The sequence below is a fragment of the Limulus polyphemus genome, unplaced genomic scaffold, assembly GCF_000517525.1.
Source record: "Limulus polyphemus unplaced genomic scaffold, Limulus_polyphemus-2.1.2 Scaffold251, whole genome shotgun sequence".
In the NCBI taxonomy this organism is placed as follows: Eukaryota; Metazoa; Arthropoda; class Merostomata; order Xiphosura; family Limulidae; genus Limulus; species Limulus polyphemus.
The window spans coordinates 529,453-536,005 of NW_013665861.1; positions in this window are offsets into that span (position 1 = coordinate 529,453).

The window sequence follows — 6,553 nt, forward strand, 5'->3', positions numbered from 1 at the left end:
TACACTGCTAAATTAGGGACGGCTAGCGCAGATAGCCCTCGTGTAGCTTTGCGCGAAATTCCAAAAAACAAACAAACAAACAAACTGACTTAATGTTGAGCAGATATGCTGTATTACTTGAAAGTTTACCACATATAAATGCATAAAAAACATTCTTTAGTAAAGATTCATATTTAATTGTTTTCTTTTTAGATTTGGATCGGCTGGGAGCAGGCGCAGTCAGAATGGCATCATTTGGTAATCTCAAGTACTTGCCCTGGGGAATTATCCCCTTAATCTTAAGCAAGTATTTTTGCTAGAGAATCACATAGCATTTCCAGTTAGCAGTGTAGGTAGGGGTTTGATGTTTGTTCTAAACTTTTCCAAGTTTCTAATGCAGAATATCCACTTAAATCTCATTCTACATGCCTATTTATTCAGCGTGCTCTCTAAGGAATTGAAACAAGCTATGACAGATTGACACCATGAATAGTTGAAATTATGGGCATATTGCGGAAAACAATAAATTAATCTTAAGGTTTTCAAATTTTTATAGTATTATTCCATAAGTGCTTACAACGTGAATAATCCAGAAAAGATAAGGCCTTTAATGCAGCTAAATGTTTTTAAACACTATATCATAAAATAATGTGTATAGCGTGCATTTTACACATATTTTTCTGTACATGTAATTTTCAATGGTATGGATGTGTGATTGAATAATTATTTCTAATATTTTCATTAATATTTTTTTTTTTTGTAATTTACAAATTTGTTTACAATTTTTGCATTTAATTTTTTTCATGAACAATGATACAATGTTTATACATTTATGTATATATGATTAATTGAAAATGTATTGATTGATTACAGTATTATATTGCTGGTTTGTTGCAAATTTTTTTATCATATAATGAAGATGAAAAACCGGAAGAATTTTGCATGATTTATTATCTTAGTGAAAAATAAATACATGTTAATGGTTTATTATGTGTAGTCATACATATGTATGTATGGTTATATGGTTAATTATTAATTCGTTTATATTTCTATTTTGTTGAATGGTAAATCACTCAATGTTCTTCGTAAATATCTGTAAGATATTTGTCAATATATTGACTGATGTTTTGTATACCGGTATACAATTTGTTTTCTGTACATTGACTAAGTATCTACTTCATTGATATGTGCATTATGTGTATAATTACAAAAAATAAATTCTACAGCAAATTAAAATACGCATCAGAAGTCTATTTGATTGACTATTGTTGTTATTATCACTCCCTCACCAACTGTAGTGATTAAAGTAACCAATTATGTTAGATTTCCTAAACTATTTTGTAGTTAAAGTAACTAAATACAATGGTTATATTAAACAATTATGTTGGTGATAATAACCAAACAATTTTGTTGAACATACCAGTTACAGTTGTTTATGGTAACCAATATCTTAGTTAGCCTCTTTTGAACCAATTACATTGGTTGAATTTAATCAATATTTTGATTAAAACAATCAGTATGTTTTTATAGTGCATTAATGTGTTAAACCTAAATACTCGATGGAGGCTTAACCACAATTCTCAATATTAGTTGATTTTTCTTTAAATGTCTTGATATGTTTTTATCGGTATAAGTCAATTTCCTCTCATTATGCTCTAAAAACTAATTTGGTATTGTTGTCGAAGTTTAGATTTTGAAAATATTATAGTGCAGTAATGGAAACGAAGTGTTTAGATATATTATTCACAGTAAAATTAATGTTAAAATATATAATCTTCAAATTTGAAGTAACTATACTCTGATGCTTAATGGTTATTGGATACAAGAAGTGAAGTTCAAACTAAAAGATGGTTTTTCAAATAACAATATCAAATATTTTGATGAGAACAACGAATATCAATTATCTACACTTATGAGAGTACACATTCTTATAAAACTGTAGCAACGCCAAAGAAGCAAATGCATCGAGGTGCATTATTTATAAAAATGTATGTTAAGACGCTTTTAGTAACAGATGTATCTGATGTTCCTAAACTAAACTTATGGTGGGAAACAGAATGCAAACTATCCACTTGAAGTACTTCAAATATTGGACTATAAGAATGTTTAAATTCAGGACACATAATAAACACTAGCACACAGGAGAAATCATAGATCAATATATCATTTTATTTTGTTCTTGAAGTCCTCTTCGCAGTGTGTATAGACTAGTAAAATACCACATTAGGTTTAGGAAGCTTTCATTAAAAGCTGCAAATACAAACTGACTATGTATCAAAGGATCTTGAAAATTATTCTTATGAGATAATGTGGTATTTTCAGGTGCACTTATTTTCCTTTAAGAGTACTGAAGGTAGGAGAGCAAAATAACAGGATGTTTTGACAGAAAATGTATTACCCAGAGAATCTGAATTATCTGACTTCGATTAGGTTCGAAGAGAAGAAAGAGACTTGACACAATGCAAAATGCAGTGAAAGAACCTTTTTTTATTCTTAAGACAATCAAAGCTAAATATGTGTATTTTTGAAGCATTAACAGGAGAATGTCTCTCAAAAGAAATGTGCCGAATCTGTCCCAAATAGAAGTAAATTTAGTATTACTCGCATGAAACAATAATTATATTCTACTCAGTACGCATGCACTACCCACGAGATTATCGCAAAATAAAGAAGATAGCATCACCAGAATTACCTGAGGAAAATATCAATGTTCACTTCTTCGTAGCACCCTCTACTTTACAGAAGTTTTTTTACCATAAGAAAACACACATTACGCCCTAGCTGAATGACTCAATTAAATAGCTATTCAGGGCGATAGGAACTTCCTTAACGGACATTATATGTTGAAACTATATTTTCTCTGTGTTTGGAAATTTAAAAAATCTTATATGCCTTTATACCACAATAATATGCTCACACACGCTACTTTATAGTGTAAAATAACTAGAAAAGCTAGTCTAAAATTAACATATATTATTATCTGAATAGATTATTCCAAAACAAATCTGATATGAAAGTATTTGAAACTTTCTATGGTAAATTTATACTCAATATCCCAAGGAACATTGTAATGTTAAAAATGGATATTCTTTAACAAAGCTTGTGTAAATTCTCCTCAGAGAGGAGTTAATTTGAATACTGTTTTCCATATCGTTATTAAGCATACAAAGTAAGATTAATAACTGATGTAACTTAATTAGATGGTTTTGTAGAAAGAGTGGCGGTGTGCAGATAGTAAGATTACGAAAATTTAATATTACAGATTGGTTTGAGTTAGTGTTTTCTTCTACAGTTAGTTTCATTTATATTAATCTCTGTTGTGAAACAATACACGAAATTGTAATAGAGTGTATATAATATCTTGCTATATCTAAAGATACGCTCTGTTTGGTAATTTTGACAATAACTTATGATATTATTTAGGGTTTCATTCTGTTTCTCGAGGAAATTGCGTTAGTAGAAGTGTTTTTAACGAAGAGTGGGATAATTGCACATATCTTACTCTGTATCTATAAACGTAATGAGCATTAAGTGTATAAACAAGATTATGATGGTTAGGTAACACTTGTTAGATCTATTCTTCCGGATATATGTGAGACTTAAAGCAGTTTCAAATTATACATTGTTGTAATGATATATTATCAGTTATTATGCTTCACTTGCTTAATACCCATTTCAACTTATTAATAAATATAACACGGTAGTTTAGAAAAAAAACAAAAAAAAAGCATTTTCACTGAGCGGCTATTGAAGTGCTTATACAACAGTATGAGATTATTACAATATCTGGTAATATGAAATTGCTCAACAATCTTTTTTGACGGTGCATTTTTTATTTTTATTTTTTACAGAGGGCAACATTCCAGGTTTTCAGTGATCAGTATAGAAGGAGAAGCGTACACATACAAAACGGTAAACACACTGCTAAAAAACTCATACATAAACTTTTATTAAATATTAAATACTATTTACGATAGAGAAAATATGTATAATGCCCCTTACAATCTTATACTTACCATTACTGTCGTCCCCACGACATGTGATCAATAACGGTCACTTTTTGAAATGCCATTCTTAACCTGGTGTTGACTTAAGGGGGTCGAAACGTTTTTACTTGTTTTATGTTTTAATTAAAATCTTGAAGACCCATATAAACCGTTTATATTATATATATTTGTTTATTTATTTTTCAAGATGGTTCCTCGTCATCATGAAACCTAAAATCTATATTGTTGATGCGATTGTTGAAATATGTAGAACTAAACTGAAGAGAAAAAAATGCACACGGTGCCATAAAATTTTAAATTTGAGCTCGTGTCTACGTCTTACCTCTCTCTAGAGGTTGTAACAATTCAATTTTTTTTCTTTTTTTTTTCTTTTCTTCTATATGGTTCAAGCTGTTAATGTCATCATAAGCAAGCAATGCATGTAAATATTTCTGGCAGATTAGAAGTGTACTGGGAACGAGCTCAAGATGGATACTACTATTCCATCAACAGTTTCCCTTTTATTGGAGAATCTAAACTATCGGCCTCTGAATATAAAAAAAATGGAAGTCTATGAGTACATTTCATTCCAGATTTTCCCATTCCCATCTCTCCTCTTGTTCTTTTGTCACTTCACTCGTTTGCTTTCACATCCATCTTTTTCGCCCACACTTTATCCGTACTAGGGTCACATAACATCTTCCATTTTCCTTGGACATTATCCTCAAGAAAGAGGTAATCTTCCACAAGGATTTATATATTATGAAGTTTTGAAATTCTGCTACTCGTTTCTTATCCTTAGTAAGTCAAAAGCACAGATTATTGAGTCTCAAAGGATGCTAAACGTTCTTGGTAGGCTGTTTCTCCTTACTTTGAGACTGAATATGACTTTAAGCAAATGGATTCATTATTCGTTTTTCGAACATAAGTTATTATCAGCCTTAGATGTAGTATAGACATTCATTTGAAGGAATCTATCCATCTACTCTGTAGCAGATTTGTATAACATATTTTTAAAGTTTATCTGATTCTTTTCTGGGGCGAAACCTTCATTACTCATCATGTTGATAGATGTTATACATCACATAACTATCGTATTGAACGATTCTCGCTTGCACTTCAGACTTTCTTGGAAACTGAATTCCCTCAAATGAAATTTTAGCATAATTTCTTGTCATTCAGTTCTAAAAATGGGTGCTTGTTTTTGATACTTGTCATGTTTGTTACACATTGATTCTCAAAACTTATGCAACTGAATCTCATTGACTATGGATAAAATGCTGTGTGAACAAAGATTGATAAAGTGTATTAAACAACTAAATGTATTGTTCTATAATCTAGTGATATATATCCGTTTTTATATAGCCTGTTCTATATGGAAATGACTATGCACTGTAATTAATATTGACCATGAAATTAAGAAAAAATAACGACTCCTTACAGAATATATGAAACAGTTCATGTAACCCACTGCATGCGGTTTGTGATAATTATTCGTTCAAGCATGTATCATTGTTGGAATAGAAATATGCAAAATTTAGAATTTTGTTTGCGTCGAGGAGGGAGTAGGATATTGGTATTGAGTCAGTATGGGAAAATGGTCTAACCAATCGATTTTTTAGCCAAAAACACATATATATATTTGGTAATCAGTTAATTATATTCGCATAACCACCGCATACTAACAAACGCTAAGATTATTCTAGCTAGTGTGCACAATGTGCATAGCTTTCATTTGTTCCGTTATTCTTAATGCCATTATGGTTGTTTTACCAAGGCCATCGCTATGGTGATAAAACGAGACTCTAATACTAGAATAATTTGTATTATAATATTTTTTATCATTGCTTACTAACCCTGAATTTTAATATTATTTGAAACCTTTGAGGTTAACTGTTTTTTGTTTTTTTGATGTAACTAGACTAACACGTGATCGACTGTACTACATTATACAACACAAATCGTTTTACAAAAGCTAAGTTTAAAGTCAGAACATAAACTGTCGTTTGAGTATAGCTTACATTTAGTTTTAATTGTCTAGGTATTAGAATAAGCTCACTCATAACATCATAAGTTGTGTGTTACAGAAATATGTCAAACGTATAGATAACTAACTTAAGATAAATTGTTAAAACGATTAGCCTAAGTTAAAATATGATATCCATGTTTTGATTACATCACTTTTTTTTAAAAATGTGACCGAGTAATTATACACTGTTTAATATTTTGTGCAATGGTTATTTTATTGCTCCTACAAAATGAAAAACAAACAAAAACAAATATATTATTTGGTTAATTTATAATTTAAAGCTGTAAATCTAACTAAAAGCTATTTTAACCGTCGTAGATTAGCGCATTGATACAAAATTATGTGTTGATCTAAGAATCATACTTGTATTAAGGTCATTAACATACTTTATTGTTGTTCAAAAGTTACTTTTATACATATATAAATATCTAACAATTGTGTAATGTATTTTACTTCTGTGCTAAACATACTGAAATTAATTTAGTACATTCTATGGCTGATGCTGCTTAGTAAAAGTAAGAGAATAAATAAAACTGTTATAGCTTTCAAAACCAGTGGT